The 23,787-nt window shown below is 49.0% G+C and overlaps 1 protein-coding gene and 1 non-coding gene across 3 annotated transcripts in view; both read right to left on the bottom strand.

The window, feature by feature from the left end:
• GFOD1 (glucose-fructose oxidoreductase domain containing 1) overlaps nt 1–23,787 on the bottom strand; it is a 120,815-nt gene that overhangs the window by 65,805 nt on the left and 31,223 nt on the right. The window lies entirely within an intron of this gene.
• On the bottom strand, nt 19,087–19,171 carry TRNAR-UCG. The gene has a single exon. It is a non-coding gene; the product is annotated as a tRNA-Arg (tRNA).

The following is a 23,787-nucleotide window of genomic DNA, read 5'->3' as shown; positions in this document are numbered from 1 at the left end:
ATATATATAAATATTATATATAAAATATTATATAAAAATTATATATAAATTATATATAATATATTATATATTATATATAATATTATATATAAATATATATAATATATAAATAAATATATAAATATATATATTATAATATATTATATATATTTATATATATTAGATATAATTAGATATATATAATTATATATAAAAATTATATATAATATAAATATAAATATTTAATATATTTAATATATTTTTTAAATATATTTATTTAAATATATTTTTAAAATATAATAATAATAAAAAGTATTTCAATAAAAAGTATTGAAAAAAAAGAAACATTTGCGGAGCCTCTTGAACGGCCTCGCCAAGTCCTTAAATACCAAGAGAAAGTAAGCAGAGACCTGCGAAGCACCATGTCCTGGGAGAGCCTCAAAGTCACAGACCGACGGCTTCACAGCATGGCAAACCAGGAGTCCAGCGCCCGACTGGGGGCTCAGGCTTGAAGGACACGAGGAAGGAGTCGATGCCCCCCAAGAAGCCATGTCAGGGCCAAGCTCCAAAGTCCAGTAAGAAGCAGCCAAGCAGGTGGAGCAGGGAAGGCCTTCCTTGAACAGGGGGTCAGAGGAGGCACAGTGGGTTCTTGGGAGAACGGGATGGGGGTCAATGTGCTGCAGAACACCAGGGGGAAAAAAAAAACCAAACAGCAAGACAAAATGTGGCCGGAAAGCCAGAGGCCTAGAGAATTTGCCACACGCTCAGCCAATGTCTGAGGCACTTCAACTGACAGGCTACCTGTGGCAGCAAAGGTCACTCCACAAACTCACACAGTCCTGAGAGGCATGGGTTCCCCAACCCAACACCGCCAGGGCAACCTCAGAGCTGCTCCTTTCTAGAATTTTCTCTCGTGGGTATCTTCGGGCACAGGCTGTGTGCTGTACCTGTTACCCTCTCTTACCAGACCCTTCTTGTAAGAAGCTGGGAGTCTGTCAACCTCTAGCTACCCACCTGGGAAGGGGGGTGCCAATAAAAAAAAAAAATCAAGCAACTAAACTCAAGCGCAGAGGAACAGAGAACTCTAGAGGAAAGTATCTTTGATTTGTAAGAAATGATGGTTGTTGGGGCACCTGGGCAGCTCAGATGGTTGAGTATCCGACTCTTGATTTCAGCTCAGGCCATGATCTCACGGCTCGTGAGCTCGAGCCCCGTGTTGGGCTCTGTGCTGACAGCATAGAGCCTGCTTGGGATATTCTTTCTCTCTCTCTCTCTCTCTCTCTGCCCCTCCCCTGCCCACACACTCTCTCTCAAAAAGGAATAAACATTAAAAAAAAAAATGATGGCTGTGGTTCTCTACATCCTTTGCTTGCATATCGTGAGAAAGTTATCGCGTGAAGCCTTGGCACCTGCTGTTCCCTCCACCTGAAATGCTGCTTGCTCCCCATTCTCCACCCTTCTACCCATCCTCTCCTTGCCAACAAGACTTGCTTTGCTAATGGCCTTCCCCAGACCCCTAGTATATGCTCGTTTCTTGTCACGTCTCATACTATAACTAATTAAATAACCAACTGTATGCTTTCCTCCACTAGACCAATAATCTCCAAGAGAGCAAAGCCTGCGACTGTCTTGGGTACCACATCTCCGGATGGGTCTGCCCAGGTGCCTCCAGCACACCAAGCAGTTGTTAGACTGCTGAGCTATCTCTGTACTGGCTGGTACCCGCCACATGCCTTGCCTAGGACTCAGACTCAGTCCGAACTCAACAACGGGTGTTCACAACAGGGGTTCATTGTCCTTCCTGTGGACAAAGGGCAGGCCCTCAGAAATGGGCTAGCCTGGGATTCTCAACTCTTGCCTTTTATCCATGGCTAACAGGCTGAGAAAATTTTAGTGTCTTCCCCAACTAGTTTTCTTCTAAAAACCCAGTATTATAAATATAGTAGTTGGGCAGTGGAGAGTATGACAGAGAGGATGTCAGCTTGTGTTCATGTTTCCCTGTGTGATTAGAATGCTAATATCAGGGGCGCCTGGGTGGCTCGGTCGGTTAAGTGTCCAACTCTTGATTTCGGCTCAGGCCATGATCTCACGGTTCGTGAGATCGAGCCCCACGTCGGGCTCCAGGCTGAGCATGGAGTCTGCTGGTGATTTTCTCCCCCTCTCTCTGCCCCTCCCTTGCCTGATCATTAAGGCCGCGCCATGGGGTGGAGAGAGAAGGAGTTTAACAGTTCGTGGTTTATTCTTTGGAACGTTTGAAATTTGAATCACACGCATGTACTTCCTGTACAAAAAAAAAAAAAATACACACACACACACAAGTGAAACAAGTGTTGAAAAATTAAATTTTGGAAGTAAACAAAAATTATTTTTAATGTTCATCTATTTTTGAGAGAGAGAGAAAGAGAGAGAGAGACACAGAGTGTGAGTGGGGAAGGGGCAGAGAGAGAAGGAGACAGAATCCGAAGCAGGCTCCAGGCTCTGAGCTGTCAGCACAGAGCCCGACGCGGGGCTCGAACTCACGGAACGTGAGATCGTGACCTGAGCCGAAGTGGGACGCTTAACCGACTGAGCCACCCAGGCGCCCCAAACAAAATTTAATTTTAAAATGAAAACAAAATAGGAACGTTAAAAAAAAAACAAATCTGACACTACAGGGTATAAAATGAAAATAAGTTTTCCCTCACCGATCCCTGTCTCTTCCCCAAACGATTATGAACAGTTGCTTGTATAGCCTCCTAGAATATTTATCTTTTTAAAATAATTAACCTAAATGGGAGCATGCTATACATGCTATTTCACACCTTCACTTTTCACCTAAAATCTTGGGAGATCTTTCCATATCCGTGGATATGTATCTGAATTCTGGTTCTACTTGCTGCATATTATATCGTATTAATATAGCACAATTCACACAACCCATTCCCCTACACACATACACTTAGGATGTTTCCAGTTATTCAACATTATAACTCAGGCTGTACTAAACAGTTGTGCCAAAATAGGTAAATGAATCCCCAAACGTGAAGGGAATTGCAGGGGTGAAGGGTAGGTGTGACCTGAACGTTGCTATTGCTACATTGTTGGACATGTACTCAATCACTGCACGGCTTTATTTTCTCCATCTATAAATCAGGAAAATATTGACGGGCTATCAGGTTTCTCCCACAAAAGGCTTGGCTAGCCTGAGAAATACAAAGCAGGGTCATTTAAGGTGACATTCACTCAAAGGCCCTGTGTTCATGCAAAAGCTCCACACAGAACTGCATCTGGGGCCAGACACTGGGCTTGGCTGGAGGTCCAACAGCACGAGCCTCAGTGGCCCTGGATGTCTTGTGGCCAAGTAACAGGTCTGCCTTGCCAGGAGGGCTTTTTGCTTTCCTCCTAAAATCACGTTCAAAGCCAAAAAGGTGCTCTCATGAGTAAGGTATGAGAGAAAGGGGGAGCCCGACCCAAAGGCAATGGGTCTCAGTGAAGGCAGCGTTAAAGAGTTCCGGCCTCAGAGCCAGGGGTTTAGGAAAAAAAAAAAAAAACAAGAAAATGCAAGAAAGTTGGATTTCTGCTACTTCTCCCTTGACCTTAACCCACTTTTGAGTTCCCACAATGAGACACCAAGCCCCACTGAAGGTTTAGCTTTGAAAACATCCTTCCTAGGGGTGCCTGGGTGGCTCGGTTAAACGTCCGACTTCGGCTCAGGTCATGATCTTGCAGTTCAAGAATTCGAGCCCCGCGTCAGGCTCTGTGCTGACAGCTCGGAGCCTGGAGCCTGCTTCGGATTCTGCGTGTCCCTTTCTCTCTCTCTCTCTGCCCCTCCTCTGTTCACACTCTGTCTCTCTCTCTCTCGAAAACAAATAAACGTTAAAAGTACAGATGCCCTTTTAGTCCTGATCTCTCTCAGTCGGCTCGCTGAACACAACAGACTCCCCAGCCATCACATAACAGGTGGATGTACAGCGGGAATACCCCACAGGCTAAAATACTGATCACGACCTTTGGCAGTCCCTGCTTGCGTCTGGTGACAAGCCGCTGCCCCCTGGACAGGATCAATTGCTGGTGCACTTGAATCTGGGGAAGAAAAGACACTCCCCCTCCCCTTCATTCAACAAAAATCCATTACGTCTGTGCTGGGCTGGGCTCCCGGGTTATCGATGTTTAAGATGCGTGAGAGGAAGAGGAGGAAGAAAACACATACATGTGGAGACAGAGAGACCCCCAAGCCACGCAAACCACGTGCTGAGCCTTCTGTGGATGCTGTTCCGTGCGTCATCTCATCGGTTTAGCTTAATAGAGAAGATCCTTAAATGCCGAGTGACAACGTGACGTGATCAAAGGGGTGAGTCATCCTATGTACAGAGAACTCTGAAAGCCTCAAAGGGCATGTGGTGAGTTAATAAGCCTTCACCTCTACTCCAACGCGTGATTCTGTAGATCTAGTCTGGATGCCCCCCTCACCCCCACGTCCATCCACCGACGCACCCATCCTAGTGAAACCTAGAATATAGAAGCTGGGCACGGCGCGTTTATATAAGAAGGAGCAGAAGAGACGGTTATTTCGACGGGGAAGGCAAGAGCAACGAAAACGTTGAGGAACCGAGGATGCAAATTATCTTCTTTACAAAGAAAATCACTTATAATCATACAGACTCTTAACAGATCAGGCAGGTTCCCAAGCCTGAGAAAATACGGTGCCGTCTATGAACATAAAATTTTGCCTTCCCAAACACGAACAGAGAAAAGTTTTAATTTTAAGACACGATGATCCGACCCTCCCTGGAAAAGACATTAATATTAATTATATAACATTATACATGACATATTTTGCACATATTACATATAACATTCAAGTATTAATCTATGTCGCTGAGCATTTATGGACTTGACATTCGTATGATTTGTATTATTTCTAAGCTTTACCGCCGACCACCCTGCAACACGGGCACCATTGTCCCCATTCTACAAATGAAGAAAAACTGAGGTTCAGTGGCCAAGTCCTGACCTAGGATCCTAACCCAGACCTCCTGAGGTCAGGACTCCATGCACACCGCATGTTCTCATGACCTCAGTGCAGTGCTATCAACTCTCTATTTCCCTCCAGAAGCGAGCCCTCGGCATTGCACTGTCCCAAACGCGGCCCGGCACAGGGGTGAACATCTGGCCCCAAGCAGGTGTTAGTAAAACCCCCCGAACCAGCGAACCTGTGTCACAGCCGGTACTCTGGTGAGGGTACTAGCGGATAATGTTCCAAGAGAATTGTTAACCCAGACATGATACGTGAATTTTTTCTAACTGATATTTAAGAGGGCGATACAGACACCTACTAATATTCCAGAGGTGGACATGATTTTATATCAGGGAGTGAGAGTACAATCACAGAAACAGGGGCCCATTTGCATTCTTGACTTCTGGAGACATCCTCCCTGCAGTCACAGCCCTCGGGACTTAACTGTTCCAGATGTGCTGGGTAGGAGGATAGAGACATACTATTCAAACTTCACTCGCATTTGATTCTCTGGAGACTGCCCCCTTGTCAAACACTGCAACAGGCTCGAGTTTTAAGCAGCTATTGTAATGCCGAGGCAAATGAGAGGGAGGGTCAAAGAATAAACAATTGAAAATAAAAAAAAAATGGCGATGACGAATCCCTGAGATTTCAAATGGATTTGGGCGCGCCGACAAGTCTGAGAAAGTCAGACAACGTCAGCACCACTGCCCCGTGCGGGCCTGACCCAGAAGGGGCTCTGATGCCCAGCTCTCCTCTACAGCACAGCTGCAGGCTCGGAGGCTGTCAGTCTGTCTGTCTCCAATGCACCAACTCTTATCCAGAGCCTTGGACCCGAGAAATAACACCAGTTCTGCATTTCAGGAGGGTTTTGTTAGTTTGCTTCTTTTGCACATAAAGAATCTGAGCTTGTAAAGTTGGGTGTCGTTTATTGAGCACTTACTATGTGCTGGGCCCTGCACTAAGCACCTGGCACGTATTACCTCCTTCTACCTTCACAGGGACCATCTATGTTAGAAAATATTATCCCCATTTGACAGATGAGGGAACACAGCTACCGAACTCCTAAACTCCACGGTCTTCCACCAACAGTCGTTCTCAGCGTGGTTATCCACTGTGAAGGGAGAAGACGAATTCTTTAAAAAAAAAAATACCCGTGCCTGTGTTCCACCCCCAGAGATTCTTATAGGCTTCCTCTAGGGTGTAGCCTGGGCACCCAGAGTTCTAAAATCAACCTGGGTGACTCTAGGGTGCAGTCAAGATCGAAAAGCCCTGCGCTAAGGCAAGTACGTGGAGGAGGGAGGATCTGGAGCCAGGTCTCTCTAATTCCAGAGCCTGGGATGGCAACTGCTGATCTCTGCAGCCCTCCCTGCTGCAATTAACATTAGGCCCCGCCAGTCGGTAATAATTGTTACAGGAACGCCAAGCGAGACTAGTTCTGCCATCGCAGGCTGCCCAGGTCTCCCCGCAGCCAACTTAAGGGTTAATGTGAGCTCTTTGTGAACCGTGCCCACCTGGCCTGTAATCCGTCAATCTGCAGACGACCGGGCTCCGAGCCCTGCCCCTGGACAGCACCTCTCCCTTCGAGAAAAGCAAGAGCTCAGACGCTCTCCCCTTCCAGGGCTGGCTGGGTCTCCTGGCAGCCATTTTGCCAACAAATGTTTGCAGAAATCAAAACCAGATATGTTTCCTATTAAATCAGAGAACAGCTTTCAATGTAAACAGCACTCGGGTTATGATCCAAACATCCGTAGCCCATTTTGAGAAACGCAGAGCCCTCTAATACTTTAAAAGAAGTGCTTATGTTGTTATCTTTCAGTGCTGCAGCTTTGCCTGGTGTGTGTCCGTCCCGTGTGTGTCTGTCCCGCCCTCCTGTCCTCACTTCTCTTCCCTAGTGTTCCTCGCCACTGGATAGGCAGGAACCACTGCAACTACCTGGGTATCCAGACACACTGATTATCTCATCTGCTAATCTACAAGTAATCAGACCGAGGCAGAGAACTCATTCCACGATTCACATCTGCCCGGGCTGATATAATTTCACGATATCCTGAGCATTTAACATTAAGTTCGCCTCCCCCAGCCCTCCCTACTAGCTAGGGGTAGTTAGTGCTGTGCCCAGATGCGTGTCATGATCTTGGGGTTTTATGAGTTCCAGCCCCGCACTGGGCTCTGCACTGGCAGTACGGAGCCTGCTTGGGACTCTCTCTCTCCCTCTCTCCGCCCCTCCCCTGACTTGTGCCATCTCCATCTCTCTCAAAATAAATAAACTTAAAAAAATTTTTTTTGGGGGCGCCTGGGTGGCTCAGTCGGTTAAGCATCCGACTTCGGCTCAGGCCATGATCTCGCGGTCCGTGAGTTCAAGCCCCACGTCAGGCTCTGTGCTGACTGCTCAGAGCCTGGAGCCTGTTTCACATTCTGTGTCTCCCTCTCTCTGACCCTCCCCTGTTCATGCTCTGTCTCTCTCTGTCTCAAAAATAAATAAACGTTAAAAAAAATTTTTTTTTAATTTTTTTTAAATAATGAGGAGCAAAATGGGATACAAACATGTTTGATATGAGCTCATCGGGCTGGGAGGTGAAAGGGTAAGAATCTGTATGCACCCCAGTGGCCACACTGTCCATCCCTGGGTTCAAATGGTTTGCTCTTGTTCATGGAAAAGTGACTAAGGCCATGGTGTCATGGAAATTACCAGACTTATCTTACTGACCATCTCTGTTCCAAACCAGCTGTGACCTCAGGCAAGCACCCTAAAACCACTCGGGGCCCAAGTTTCTTTCCGTATTCTGAGGCAGTCTCCAGCCCCGCAGGTCCGTGAGCACCAACCCAGAAATTTGCTCTCCTCTGTCCTCACACACTCCTGTTGCCACAGCACACACATGGGGGCTTTGGCCCGATTTCTGAGCTGGTGAGGGTTTGGGTGAAAAGCTGTCGGGGAAACAGCAAATCTGAGATCACTGCAAATGACACGATCTCTTCAAAATGAAATGCGGCAGGGGTGCCTGGGTGGCTCAGTCGGTTAAGCTTCAGACTTCGGCTCAGGTCATGATCTCACAGTTTGTGAGTTTGAGCCCTGCGTGGGGCTCTGTGCTGACAGCTCAGAGCCTGGAGCCTGTTTCAGATTCTGTGTCTCCCTCTTTCTCTGCCCCTCCCCTGCTCACGCTCTGTCTCCCTCTGTCACTCAATAATAAATAAACGTTAAAAACCATTTTTTTTAATGAAACGTGGCACACGGAACTGACAGGTCCCACAGAGAGAGACACCTGCCAAGAGGAAAGGAGAAGATACTTGAATTTAGACTCGTCTTCAGTTTCGTAGTCCGTGCAAAAGAATCGCATCGTCTCAGCTCCACTAGAAAAATCAACCTCCTCTAATTATCAAGTGAATCCCCTAAACCTAACTTGATAAATAATGCAAATACCAGCCTTCCTACAACAGCACATTTATTGTCAGTAATGCAGTAACAGACCAGCTTACATGCACGGTAGAGGGATTAAACACGGGCAAAGAAACAGAGCTCAGCCTCTGGCAAAAGGCAAAGTGGAGGAAGAGGGAGGAGGGAGGTCGTTAGCATTCTGGTAAAGGAGAAGTCTGGCAGCATTCCAAGCCCGCACTCCTGTCTCCATAAAGGACCAGATTTCCTGATGCTCCATGAGCACCACTTTTCACTTATACTAATATGCGAATATTCAGGAACTAATATGCATATCAACAAGATCTAGACACTGCCATGGCCATAATCTATTTGATGACTGTAATAATGTTTGCACTTGTACTGAGCCCTTAATCTTTTTTTTTTTTTAAGTCTATTATTTATTTTGAGAGAGAGAGCACACACACGCAAGTTGGGGAGGGGCAGAGAGAAGGAGAGACAGAATCCCAAGCAGGCTCTGCGCCATCAGCTCAGAGCCCGCTGTGGGGCTTGAACTCAGGAACTGTGAGATGGTGACCTGAGCCGAGATCAAGAGTCAGATGCCTTGGGAGGGGGGATGGGCTAAACGGGTACGGGGCATTAAGGAATGTACTCCTGAAATCATTGTTGCGCTACATGCTAATTAACTGGGATGTAAATTAAAAAATAAATTAATGAATCTGAAAAAAAAAAAGAAAAAGAGTCAGATGCCTAACCACTGAGCCCCCCAGGCGCCCCTACTGAGCCCTTACTCAAAGGAGACCAAGATCCAACCCTACCTTTCCCCTAGCAGCCTAGCCATAGTATTCAAACAATTCAGGAGAATAAGCTCTTGTCTAACATTTTCCAGGGCCAAAGGCAAACAGATTTTGTCCTTTGGCAATGCCTGGCTTCTTCCCTCGCAAAGCCACCGTTCTGACGTGGAGAGAAGATGCCTGCCACCAGCCAGAGGGAGGGACAGCTGGGTGTGACCTCACCGTTCTTGCTAACAAGCTCGCTTCGCTTTCCAAAGAACCAAGAAACGTGCTCTATAAGAAGACATGTTACTGCTGCAGCTTAGAGCAGGCACACACATAAGAAAACACAGGTCTGATCTTGAAGAAGCCAGGAGCTTGTCCCGCTGGGTCGCACAGTCCACACGTCCCACCCTTCGCCGTCCTAAGCCTCTGGGGCTCGACACCGCTGTGCGGGTCTGATCTCTTCATAGGGCATCACGTCAAGGAAGCAGCCAGGTGCGGAAGGCTTGATTAGAAGAGACGTACACACGGTAGCAGAGGGAAGGTGCGAGAGCTTCTGCCTGCTCCGCCGCAAACGGAGGAGAGCAGTGCTGGCAGGGACTAACCAGGACTCGCAGGGCGAGAGGCGAGCACAGAGCCACGGGCTGGGGTCTGGACCAGCCACCTTGTCCACGTGCCTAACACACACAGCCCCACTGCCGGCATCCTAACTGAGGCCGGAAACTCAAGTTCAACAAAGCCACCGCTCCGGGATCTGTAACACGCCAACAGGGCATGGGTTTTTAAACAGCCGCCTGGGTCAGTGGCATTTATTTCAAATCACTTGTCTTTGTTTTTATTTTTATTTATTTTTTTTAATTTTTTTCAACGTTTTTTATTTATTTTTGGGACAGAGAGAGACAGAGCATGAACGGGGGAGGGGCAGAGAGAGAGGGAGACACAGAATCGGAAACAGGCTCCAGGCTCCGAGCCATCAGCCCAGAGCCCGACACGGACCTCGAACTCACGGACCGCGAGATCGTGACCTGGCTGAAGTCGGATGCTTTACCGACTGCGCCACCCAGGCGCCCCTCTTTGTTTTTATTTTTAAATGGAAGGGCTTCTTTAAGTTTATTTATTTTGAGAGCGAGACAGCACGAGAGGGGGGGGGCAGAGAGAGAGGGAGAGAGAGAATCCCCAGCAGGCTCTCCACTGTGACCACAGAGCCAGATGCGGGGCTCGAACTCACAAAACCGTGAGATCACGACTTGAGCCGAAAGCAAGAGTCTGACGCTTAACCGACTGAGCCACCCAGGTGCCCCTGAAATCACTTTTTAAAAACATTTTTTTAACGTTTATTCATTTTTGAGAGATGGTGGGGTGGGGCAGATGAAGAGAGAGAGAGAGAGAGAGAGAGACAGAGACAGAGACAGAGAACATGAGCGGGGGGAGGGGCAGTCTAGAGAGAGGGAGACCCAGAATCCGAAGCAGGCTCCAGGCTCTGAGCTGTCAGCACAGAGCCTGACACGGGGCTCGAACCCATGAACTGCAAGATCATGACCTGAGCTGAAGTCAGACGCTTCACCGACTGAGCCACCCAGGCGCCCTCAAATCACTTTGAACCCCCCCATGGACCTCTTCACCTGACACTTCAAAATCAAACCCTAGGAACCAGCACTCCTGCGCTGCCCTAAGAGAACAAGGGCAAAGCTTGGAAACAGAGATCTGTATTTGTTAGCACGGTAGGGGCCGCCGGTGGGGTGATCAGTTATGACAACTCACAGCCCCGATCTCTAAACCTGAGGCTACCGTCAAAAGGGAGGACCATCCTTCTGGAAGACAGTCAGCCCAGGAGAAGCCTGGGCGTGCAGCCCCAGGAGAGGAAGGCTAAGCCGGGAGGAGCTGGATATCTGCCAGGTCCAAACAGGCCTGCTGCAGCCACCTGCTAATCCCGGAGTGACATTCTCAAGCAGTGTCAGCAGACACGCCCCCAAGATTGGTGGTGAATCCCATGTGCAGGCTGCGTCTATTCCCTCAAACACATTTATGCAGGTGGCTGCCAGTTACGGCAAGGGAGGGCTTGCAAGGACGTGGGCATCCTGAGAGAGAACGTGCAGGCCACCATGATCCCACCGATCTGTCCTGCTGACAGCAAAGAGAGCTTTTAGATGCTGGAAGCATGTATTTGAGTCTCCCCTCCTTCTACCAGCCTGTAGTAATGTGTCCCTTACCCCCACCAGACCCTTCCTGCCCACTCGTAGGGCCTACAGCTGAAGTGGCTTCCTGAATTCTAGGCCCGTCCGCTCTAGGTGTCAACGTTTTTTGGCAAAAATTTCCCAATCTAGAAGGGAATGTTTAAGAATCCTTTTTGGAACCTGTATGCCCTCCTAGATGTTAAGCAGATCCCTATGTTACCATCATTATCGAAGAGCAAAGATTTCAGTTGGAAGGTGTATCAGTCTGCTAGGGCTGCATAACAAAGTACCCCAGATGAGGTGACTCAAGCAGCAGAAATGTGTGGTCTCACAGTGCTGGGAGCTGAAGATCAAGGTATCAACAGGGTTGGTTCCCTCTGAGGGCGTGAGGGACAACCCATTCCACACCCCTCTCCTGCTTCTGGCCATTTACAGGCAACCCTTGGCTGGTTCCAGATCACTCCAGTCTCTGCCTTTGCCTTCACATGGAGCTCTCCTTGGGCAAGTGTCTGTCTCCAAATTTTCCTGTTTATTTTTTAAAACGTATTTATTTTGAGAGAGAGAGAGAGAGAGTGAGTGAGAGAGAGAGAGAGAGAGAGAGAGAGAACAAGTAGGGGAGCAACAGAGAGAGAAGGAGAGAGAGAACCCCAAGCAGACTCGGATGCTTAAACTGACTGAGCCACTCAGGTGGCCCCGAGTTTTCCCTTTTCATAAGGACACCAGTCATACTGGATTAAGGCACACCCAACGACCACATTTTAAGCTGAAGGCCCTATTTCCAAATAAGGTCACGTTCTGAGGTATTCAGGGTTAGGACTCCAACAGAAATTTTTGGGGGGGCGGGGGTGGGTGGGGAAGAGGCACAATTCAACCCATAATGGGAAGGAATCTTAAAGATCCAGGGATTTTCAAGCTATATTTTATGAAATACCAGCTTTTAAAAACGCTCCGTAAAAAGAATCTCTCCACAGGTGTATACGTACCCCCAAATTCACTGAGTTGCCTACATTAAATATGTATAGCTTTTTATGTGTCAATCCTACATCAATAGAGTGTTTTTAAAAAATAAATCAAGGCCTTTTTAAAATTAATAAATTAGAAAAAGAGAGACAGAGACAGAATCCTCTGGTCCGCTATGTTTGAGAATTGCCACGACCATATCCTAGAAATTCATTATTATGACACAAACTTATGAAACACCACTCCTCCACGTCAGGCACTGAGCTTGCTGGAACTCCAGAATTCAGTAAGACCTGGTTGCCTCCAAGGCACTAGGGGTTTTTTGAGGGGGGATGACGGTGGGGGTGCACAGAGAGGTAAATGTCACTGTACTGTGGTAAGTGCTATGACAGAAGCAGGTGCAAGTCACTTGGGAGCCCAGAGGAGAGAAACTTACCTTAGCCTAAGGCATAAGAGAAGGCTTCCCTTGAGGGATTTGGGGGAACCTACCTGGGTTTTTTAAAATGCAAAGGTGGGGCACGTGGGTGGCTCAGTCAATTAAGCATCCTGCTTTGGTCCAGGTCATGATTTCATAGACCGTGAGTTTGAACCCTGCAGGGCTCTCTGCTGTCAGCACGGAACCCGCTTCAGACCCTCTATCCCCCTCTCTCTGCCCCTTCCCCACTCATATGCTTTCCATCTCTCTCAAAACTAATAAATAAAAAAAAAAAACTTAATGCAAAGGAGTTTGCCAGGCAAAGTCATCAGGAAGGAGGCATTCCGGTCAGGAAAGTAAAGGGAACTGAGGTATACTGCAGTGTGTATTTGAGGTGCTCCTAGAGAAGAGAGGACAAGGGCAAATGACGGGGGGTGGGGGGGTGGAGGTAAAAGATGAAGACGTACAGGACCAATGAGGGCTTGAAGTTTATCCCAAGAGTGAGAAGAGCCAGGGAAAGCCCTGATGTGTGGGGGATGACAGAACGAGAACCCGTTCTGAATAGACGCGGGGGAGATAAGAAAGAATAGAGGCGGGGAGGCTGGTGTTGGCAAAGCATCATTTCACAGCCATCCTAACAGAGACCGGCTGAGGTACAACGCCATCGATGGGTGTTAAACCCAGGGAGCAGTTGTGAAGGTGAGCCAGAAGTAGTCTCAAAGAGTCTCCCCACAGACTGCTTGTTAATTGCAACCGAACAGATAGTAACAGACACAGGAGCAACCAGGTATGCCTTGAACTGGGTGATGAAAATTACCACCACCAATGCCGGGCAGGGACATTGTGCATCTCCACATGGGATGCTGAGAACAGGAGAACCTGAATTTGACCATGAAGAAACTCAGACGAACCCAAACTGAGCGACATACTATTAAAAAAAAAAAAAAAAAAAAAAAAAGGAACCGTATTCTTCCAAAATGTGAATGTCATAAGAGAGAGAGAAAAACTTGAAAATGCTAATGAGACACGACAGGTAAACACAATGTCTGACCCGCATGGTGCCCGTGGCGAGGGTAAAGGGCTACCGAAGACACTATTGGGTCAAGTGGCAAAGCTGGGCTATGGAAGGGAGATGGGAGGGAGACAGCGTGTGGATGGTTAATGCACGGAAGTTGAGATAACTGCATCGTGGTCTTGTAACAGAACGTCCCATTCTTAGGAAATACACACGGGGAAAAAAAAAAAAAGAAATACACACGGAAGTATATAGGCGTTAGAGGCCATGATGTATGCAAATCACCCTCTAACGGTTAGGAAAAGATTAGACGGGTGTGTGTGTGTGTGTGTGTGTGTGTGCGCGCGCGCATACATGTGCATGTGGGAGAGAGAAAATAAGAGTCCATATACAACAGGGATGAGATGTTAGCAGCAGGGGGACCTGGATAAATGGCAGATGCATGTTGTTTTATTCTAGAAATTATTTCCTCAGAGAGAATGCTGAGGGCCTGAACTGGGGAGGCGTTGGCAGCAGTGAGGAAGGGAGGAGGTCAAATCTGCAGTGGTTGGTAGGATTCAGGGGGACGAGGGAGGGGGACGCACAGAACGGTTCCAAGTCTCTGGTGTGTGCGCCCTGAACACAGGCAGGGAAGAAAGAAGGGGAGCCGATCTGGCAGGGAAAGGAGAGGATTCTGGATTAAGTGTCAGCTTGAATGGCTCCTTCAAAAACCTCTTCCTTAATAATGTCGGTGTAGTTAGCCACATCTGACTCTGGCTACGATCCATCCTAAACGTAGACAGGGGAATGCTCACCTCAGGCAGCTATTTTCCGTTAATTTCCCTTTCTGCTTTGCAAGCACCCATCCGCCATGTTTTCCCAGGTGATGGTGGCACTGTGGCGTTGCCACCTTGTCCTGTCCAAAGGAAAGTTCCAGAAGGGAGGGGAGAAGCCTCTTCTCCCAAGCGTCTCCTCCACCCCCATAAGGCACTCCGCACACCGAGTAATCTGCACCAAGGACGCGCTCCGCAATAGGGGCTGGCCCACAGTTCCCTTTTGTGTCATGTCGTCATTTTAGCCGCCCCCCAAAAAGGGTATTCTTAAATTTTTTAACGTTTATTTACTTTTGAGAGACAGAGAGAAACAGTGTGAGCAAGGGAGGGGCAGAGAAAGAGGGAGACACAGAGTCTGAAGCAGGTTCCAGGCTCTGGGTTGTCAGCACAGAGCCCGACATGGGGCTTGAACTCACGAACCGTGAGATCGTGACCCGAGCCAAAGCCGGACGCTTAACCAACTAGCCACCCAGGGGCCCCCAGAAAGGGTCATCGCCCACCAAACGTGGATCTCTGAACAACTTGGAAAAGAACGTGAAAGCTTCCAAATGCCATAGCAACACTCAGACTTCCTCCCACATGCCAAGAAGGGCAGAAATATCTACGTCATCTGCAGAGGCTCCGTGTGCGACTCGATGGCTTGCCTCCACTCTCCCCGGGATGAAGAAAAACGCCCTTAAGCCGCATCCAGGTAAGGTCAGCGTCTCATGCCACTAAACTGCCACAAAATCTACAGACTCTCAGAACGGGCCTCTGGGGGTCATGCTTCTAGCACCCCGGTGGGCGGGGTCCTGGCACCACCTCCTGAAGATGTTCTGGAGCTGCCGACCTCCAGCTCTGGCTCCAGAGAGAGAGCCAAAGCCATTAGCAGGGGCTAATTTTAAATGCTGGAGTAGGAGCAGTGACCTTCTGGCCTTGGAGAGCAAGTACTCAACCACCCAGGCAAGCCAGCCCAGCTGGCAGCAAGCAGAGAAGACAGCTTCGTAGAGACTCACATACTGGGATTAGAGTCCTCACGGGCCATAAAAGATCTGACGGCCAGACACACAGGTCGTGTTCTCCACGACTTACTTATAGACTCCCAGGTCTTGCCACTAAGGGGGCAAGACCAATACCTCCCCAGGGCAGGACTTTTTTCGGAATAGAACGCTCCCCCAAAGCATTCTTGCTATATTTCTTCCCTTGCTTGCGTTTCTTCCCAAATGATCTTTCCTCCATCAGTCATTTTTTTTTTTTTTTTCTCCAACTTACACAAGACCCATTGGCTTCGCTACTTGGCTCTGGAGAATGCGTAGCCTCATTTGATCAAGAATCCTGAAGCTTGCCGCCAGCGTTGCCCTGATGAGAAGGAATGCCAGCCAAACTGTTCCAGAAAATTCACACCATATTATGGAATGTCAGGCCGAACCGAGGAGAGTTCCTTGCTGAGTTTTTACACGGGGACTACGAATGCTCTGGCCTCTCACTGGGGCTAGTGCGGACGTTAGGACGCAGGACACAATTTTAACTAAACTGCCGCTCCTCTTGGAACAGGCAAAAACAAGACAAAACAAAACCCTAAGTAAACTCTGTGCCATGAATTAGCACTGGGGAACGGCACAGGGGTGTGGGGTTGATCTTTACTTATGGGACACTCCAAAGTCCGTGAGTACCCAGAGTCCCCAAGACCCGCCCAGGCTTGGGAGGAGGATTAACAGGACTCGGCATATAGTTATACCCAAGGCTATGACTGCTCACAGTGAAAGGACAGGAAGCGAGAACAGCAAAGGGAAAAGGCTCACAGGGCAAAGTCTGGGGGAACCGGGCACAAGTCACCAAGACTACCTTCCCGGGGGGGAGTGACGCAGGACATGCTTAATCCCTCCAGCGGCTGCCAGTGACCATAGGCGTGAACTGCTGTCTGTCAGGGAAGCCCATTGGAGACCCCGTGTCCAGAGTTTTTACTGGAGGCTGGTCACGTCGGCACTTCCTGCCCGGAACGCACCAAAATCCCAGCCTTCCAGGAGGAAAGCGTTCGGTATAAATCATACACGCTTTGCACAAACAGTTTAGGCACAGTGAGCTGTGCTTATCGCTTAGGGAAAGTTTTATATCCGTGTAGGGAACTATTTACAGCCAAGCTCCCAGATGCCACAGCCAAAGGTCAGCCTTGCAAGCAGGCCTTTCTCAGGCGGACAGTCTCGGGCCTGCGTCACAAGTAAACCGAGACTCGGGCTGAGGTATGTGAATCCCAGACCACAGCTGCCCTGGGAGGGTGCTCCTCTAAGGTTACCTACCCTGATGTTAGAGAGGCTCTCACTTATGGACCGCCCGGTTTGACACGTATGACATCCTTTTTATCAGCTGTGATGCTCATTCTTTGTGCGTGCTCGGCAACTCCCGCCAGAGTCCCTCACGGACATCACAGAATTTCTCAGAACCAACAGACCCCTGAAAGAACATCTGGTACATTCCCTTCAGGATACGGGATGAGGAAAGAGACCCATAGGGAGGTTCAGTGATTGCCCCAGAATAAATCTGGATTTGAAGGCCCCTTTTCCTCTTCCAGACTCTCCTGGCCCCTGACACTGACCTGGCCCTGGTCCATGGCCCTCAGCCATGACCTCCAGACCTGAGAGAACGGAACAGACCAGCAACGTGGAGGCCTGAGCCTAGGGAGCAGCCTGGCCCTGTGACTGGACCTGGGGATATCAGGGAGGAATGACCAGTAGCTGAGTCATGAAGAGGTCATGGAGTATGCAGGGTCAAGTCTAGTGCATCTTGATAAACACTGGGTCACTCTGTAGGCGGCTTGAGACGTCATCAGTAAAGCCCTCCAAGTAGTGTGTTAAGCGGGTCCCGGTATCGTGGCTCCAATATGAAGCCAGTAGCTTGGGGGCAGGGGCAGCCAAAGGCCAAACAGCTTGCTAAGGTCAAGGGAATGTTTACTCCAAAGACATAGCGAATGCTAGGTTGAGGTCAGAAAGACTAGTGATCCTGATCAAATCCACCACGGGAGGGAGGGCCCCTGCATGCTGTTTTCTTTAACCAGACCCCCATTCCCACCCCCATTCTCCGTTCTCACATGCAGAAAGGTAACAGACGCAGAATTTGGATTGGATTGCAGAGATTCTAGATTCGTCTCTGAGGAGTTAGAGGGCTGCATTTTGGTGGTAGTAGCTGTTTTCTAAGTGTGGACTAGGAAAGAGAAAGTCGGTGGTCACACAGGGAAACCCAGGTAGAAGACAAAGAGAGAACTCGCTCAGGATCCCTGTACCCCTCCTCCTAATCCCTCCTGAGGCCGAGGCATGGACCTGTACCCTAATCATACCTCACCCACCCACCCCCGACCCCTTTCTGTCTACTCCTGGGGCTGGTTTCTGTGACCTACAAGCCAAACAGACTTAATAAATACCAGTAGGACTGGCTGGCCCAAGCTTGTAGAGTTAGCCTCTTTGTTCTTATGACAAAGAAAGCCTGTGGAAATGTTCCAGATTAAAGGAGTTTAAAGAAATGAAGGCTGGGGATGCCAGAGGCCAACAAGTAAGATGACAGGTAAGAAGTCTGCCCCCCAGCCTTCCCCAGCTGGGGAATCACACAGTGACCAAGCTTGGAGCCCTGGACAGAGAGGGCTGGCTCCGAAAGCCAGTTTCCTCCCTTCGAAGCTTCGAGATCCGAGCAGACAGCTTAACTCCTCTGAACCTCGGTATTCCTTGTCTGTAAAATATTTAATTATACAGGCTCACCGTCCTTTTTCCAAACTCTCTGGAGCCAGATACAATTTAGGTCTCCCAGATCTTGGAACCATACGGTGCATTTACTAGATGTTACGTATCACCCCCAGCATTTTTCTACAGAGAGAGGTGTTGGATGAACACTCACGTGCTGCGGGCCAGAGAAATCAAACAATAAATTGTCTCGCATCGGTTCAGCTTCGGCTCTGTGATCAAATGAGTTTGCACAAAACCAAAGAAAAAAATCAGTTTTCAGACTTTGGAGTGTTTGTTTGCTTTGGTTTTAGATTTTTGTTGTTGTTGTTGCTGTTGTTGTTGTTATTTGTGGATTTAGCATTGAGGCCTGGGGGCCGTGGCCCTGTATCTATCTTGCCGGATTATTGTGTGAATACACAGGTTAATCCAGGGACAGCACTTTGCACAAGGTCTGTTACCGCCTACGATCACATCGGTGTATGCCTGTGTCTCTCACTAGGCCGCGAGCTCCTTAAAACCCAGAGATATTATCTTAGTCGTTTCTCAATTCACCTGAACACCCCAGTGAAGTGTTTTGCGCACTGCAAGGTTTGAATAAATGTTTCTTAAATGGATAAATCCAGTTTCAAAGGTAAATTGTTTTCTGCATTCAAAACACCATGGATCCTTGCAGATTCCCTGCAGGGGACAACTATTTGATCATTTGAAGATGTACACATGTAGGAATCCAGGTGGTAACATCCTTATTCCTTTCAATGCATCTTTCTTTTTTTTAATGTTTATTTATTTTTGAGAGAGAAAGAGTACAAGTGGCAGGGGCTGGAGGCAAGTGGGGTGCAGAGAGAGGGGGAGACACAAAACCCAAAGCAGGCTCCAGGCTCTGAGCTGCCAGCACAGAGCCCAAAGTGGGGCTCGAACCCACGACCCACATGATCCTGACCTGAGCCGAAGTCAGATGCTCAACCGACTGAGCCATCCAGGCGCCCCCTCAGTTCATCTTTTTAAAGCATCCTTTATGATATGATGTCCTCAGAACGTTAAAAAACAAGTCAAACGATAGCGATAACAGTATAGCAGCTTACATTTAGTGAGGGGACGGTAACATGCCAACTGCTTTCTAAAGAACTTTATACATATTAACTTATTTGCCTCCGTCAACCTTTTTATTCATTTGTGTTTTGTTTTGTTTTGTTTTGTTTAATTTGCCCATTTTACTGATATGGAAGCAAGGCAGGCACCTTGCCTACAGATACACAGACAGTAAGTGACAGCTTTCGACCAGGCCATCGGACCCCACAACCTGTGCTCCCAAGGCCTCCCACGGAAGGTGAGCACAGAAACCCTTTTAGCCAAATCTTATGGGTTGAGTTGCGTCTCCCCTCCGTGGCCAACTCTCCGTGAAAGATAAAGTCCTGACCCCCAGCATCTGTGAATGTGACTTTATTTGGCAATGAGATCTTTGCAGATGAGCAAGTTAAAACGAGGGAGTGGTTGGGTCCCTGCCCAATATGACTGGTGTCCTTATAGAAAGGGGACATTCAGACATACGGACACACACACACAGGGAGGCCACCACTGAACATGAAGTTGGAGACGGGGAGGCTCGTACAAGCCAAGGAATGGCAAAGATGGCCAGTGAACCCCCGGCAGCTCGGGGAGAGTCCTGGAACCGATTGTCCCAACACCTGGGTTTCAGCCTTCTGGGCTTTAGAACTGTGAGACATTTCTGTTTCTTAAGCCACACAGTTGGAGGTACTTTGTTAGCATCTAGGCCCAGGAAACCAATACGAGTGCATTAAGCCGATAAATCTGCTGGAACCAGCAAAGCCAACGTGTCCTGAAAGTCCTGCAAAGAAGCACGTGTAACACACTCTTGCTGGAACGACAGCAAGAGACCCAGGACTCCAAGAGGCTTCTCACTCACTGGCGCATCGCCAAATCCTCCTTTCTGGCCTTTGAGTGACTACTTCTTCCAAGCCAACCAAAAAAAGAAAGGAAGAGAAGGCACATTTCCATGATTCGGAGATGAGAGCTGACAGCCAAGGACCACGGCCAGCGCCTCCTCGCCCTTCTGTGACTGCCAGCGGGAGACAGAAGTGGCCCCATGTGGGACAGCAGAGCAGGAGTCAGGGATTGGGGCGGGGGGGTGCGGCGGAGAAGCAGGTCTTTCAGACCCCAGGGCCTTGGCTTCACCCTTCGGCTGTCACTCACGGCAAACCTATGGCTACCCCAATATGAAAAACCTCAAAGAGATTATACATGCATTGGGATGAGACTGATTACCATCTGATTCTGTGGTTCCCGCTAGAGTTTAGGGTTTAGTCATCTGAGGCCTTCTGATCTAAATCTCTCTGCTCACGTGCCTGTCACACTGGGGCTCTGGGCATACTCCCCTCCCCCACCCCCAGGCTCCTGTCCCTGCGAGCACCTAAACGGAAAACCCGTGCCTCCTGACGGATTCTGAAAGCTTGGCAGCAGGTGACTACGCCTTGAGGGGTGCATGGCATGGTGGATCCGGTTACTGACCCGATCTGGGCTGAGTTTTACACTCAGGGCTACTTCTTTCAGAAGTCCCTATCACTCAATCACCTTGGTAATTCCAGACACCCATCAGGGGTTTTGTTTCCGGAGAGGAAAGCCAACCCCGGGGCTCGCAGGAGTCCTGGAGAAGGCTTCTGGGCAGGGAGCCTACCATGAATGGGAAAGCCCCCTGGTCTCTGGCCTGAATCGGGTTGTAGAAACGCCGAAGAGGGGCGCCTGGGTGGCGCAGTCAGTTAAGCGTCCGACTTCAGCCAGGTCACGATCTCACGGTCCGTGAGTTCGAGCCCCGCGTCAGGCTCTGGGCTGATGCCTGGAGCCTGGAGCATCGGAGCCTGGAGCCTGCTTCCGATTCTGTGTCTCCCTCTCTCTCTGCCCCTCCCCCGTTCATGCTCTGTCTCTCTCTGTCCCAAAAATAAACAAACGTTGAAAAAAAAGAAACGCCGAAGAGGTGGACAGGTGTTAACTCTAAAGAGGAGATCCTGTGTCTCCCCAAAGGCTGACACACTGAGAAAGAAATGGAATCATTAGGCCCAAATGGGTAGCAAGCCAGACATCCCGCTACCCCCCGTCACCAGCGCCCCACACGGGCCACCTGACATTCTGTCAGAACAGAGGAAGCCCAGGCAAAAGGGAAAAAAGTGTGTCTGCTGAATTCGGGACAGTCACCTACACGAACAGCAGCGTTCCGTCAGGAAGAGCACAGAGGGTCCAGCTGTCCCCATCCTGCCTGCCCTGCTGTGTTCATACACCTACCCTCGGGAATCTGCTAAAAGGGAGGAAAACGAATAGCTGAAGATCTCACCCGACCGGCCAGGTGGTCGTGGTTGAACACCTACCTGCCTGGTCAGCACTCTGTGGACAGCATTTTCAAACAGTATGAGAGTTTAGGGACCCATTCCTCCAGCTTGATTGCTGCTTACTCTTAACCTATTGCTGGCCATGACTTTGGCACAGCAGGCCTGACAGGCCGGGGCTTTCCTGGTTCAGCCCAGCTCGGTCCCGGGAAGCCCTCATCCCGAGAAGGTGGGTCTCAAAGGTGGCCCATAGCATGGCCGCCCTATCTCGCAGGAAGCTCCAGAGGGTTGAGAGGAATCTTCTTCTTATAGATTGGTTTCGTTTTTTAAAAATATGAATGAATGCTGTCATGACAGATCAGGTTTATTCCACTTTCTTTGAGCCATTGAATACAGGCTAATGTTTAAGCTACCCGTAGCGGCCACCTCTAATCCTTTCTAGAAAAAAAGCATGAATCTAAATAACATACAGGCAGATCTCAATGGCTCTCTCACTGCAGATGATCGATGCTGAACAGAGCGTTGGGCTAACAGAGTGTTAGCCTCGAGCTTCACAGACCAGGGCACCTGTACCCCCCGCCCAGACAAACACACCAGCCATATGGTAGCCTCCTGGGAATAAAAGTTGATCTAATCATACAGTCACAGGAACGTGGGCATGCAGAATGGAGAGTTCACGTGAATGTTTGAACTAAGACCTCGTCATCCCTGCTGGGCATGCTGAGCTGTGCCCCTCCCCCACTCCGGGGGACCTGGGCAGAGGAGTGTGGGGAGCACCACGCAGGGACACGTTCCCGCTCCTCTCTGCTCTCGTGACTAGTAGATGACTTAGGGGCCAGCCCACATGGGAAAATCAAAGACGGGGCTTTCTATCGTAAATCTGAGCCAAAAAGGCAACGCTGCCTACGGCACGAGGCTGTGCAGACCAGAGACACACGTGCCCGACGAGGAAAGCGGGAAAGACTGCACGGGGAGCTCAACCTGCCCCGACACGCTCCCGCCTGTGGATCCTGGCGCAGACTTGCCCGAAGCAAACGGGCACCTGCCAGGGATTTCAGAAGCGACCCGGATTTGCTGTGATTTTTCCAGAGCCTAAAATGGAGGAATGGTCTCTAGAAAGTTCTACGGCCCGTAAAACTACACCCTACAGATAGCAGGTGCTCAGGAAGTGTGTGGGGGTGATGATTAATAGGCCTGCCACCAGCAGAGAGTCAAACGGGGCATGTGGCTCCCCCGGCCACCGGTGGTACCTGATATGACGCGGTAGGGCCCGAGAGTCTCCGTTTGTAACCAGTTTCTTGTCCGTCCCAATTCAGGGTCCTCAGAAACACTGAGAAACTGGTGCAGAGAACAAGACATATGCGCAGGGAATGATGGAACTGGGGCTCTGGGTCTGGAGGACACCACACTTGCTACTTCTATGCCAGGCTCTTGATTATTGATTATTGATGGAGAGTACAGATTTCCCGCTAAGTGTTAGCATCCATCTGTAACACATTCCTGCGGCTGGATGGGATTGAGAGTAAGCAAGCCATCCTTGGTAGATAGGGTTGGTTTTTTTTTAAAAAATGATTTATTTATTTTGAAAGGGAGAGAGAGAGAGAGTGAGAGAATCCCAAGCAGGTTCTGGTGGTGCCTGCACAGAACCTGACGTGGGGCTTGAATTCACAAACTAGGAGATCACGACCTGAGCCAAAATCAAGAGTCGGACGCTCAACCAACTGAGCCACACAAGCGCCGCCTCCTTAGAATAGTTTTAAACTGGACTTTATAACTTAAATTCTTTGGAAGTGGCTGCCAGCCTAATCTCGCAGGAAAAATAAACACGGAGATTTCACTGGCTCTCAGCATCCTTAAATCACTAGCTTGGGCTACATCAGAGACAAGCCTTCCGACGAAACCAGGCAACAGCAGAGGTTCCAGATGTAATTCCTGGAATTCAGACTGGGATCAGTGCTTCGAAAGGATGATTTCACTCCTATCCCGTCCCACAAGCCTAGAGGCCTTGGCTCACCCAAAGGGAACAAAGGACAATTAAAATACAAGTCTAATTGATTGCTTCCCAGTCCCTTGGCCCCGTTTTCCTCCTGCATATTTTTTAAACCTCCTCTGTATTATTTATCATCTAATAAACCATTTCCAAACTCCTTTGAAATAGAGATGTAATCAATAATGCTCTCCCCCACTGAACTCATCAGGCGATGTGGTGTGGTGGAGAGGTCAGGCTGATCTTGACTACAGTCCCAGCCCCTCCTGTGAGCTG

This window comes from Felis catus, chromosome B2 (assembly GCF_018350175.1).
Source record: "Felis catus isolate Fca126 chromosome B2, F.catus_Fca126_mat1.0, whole genome shotgun sequence".
Lineage (NCBI taxonomy): Eukaryota > Metazoa > Chordata > Mammalia > Carnivora > Felidae > Felis > Felis catus.
The sequence above is the reverse complement of the archived record's forward strand: the minus strand, read 5'-3'. Positions and strand labels throughout refer to the sequence as shown.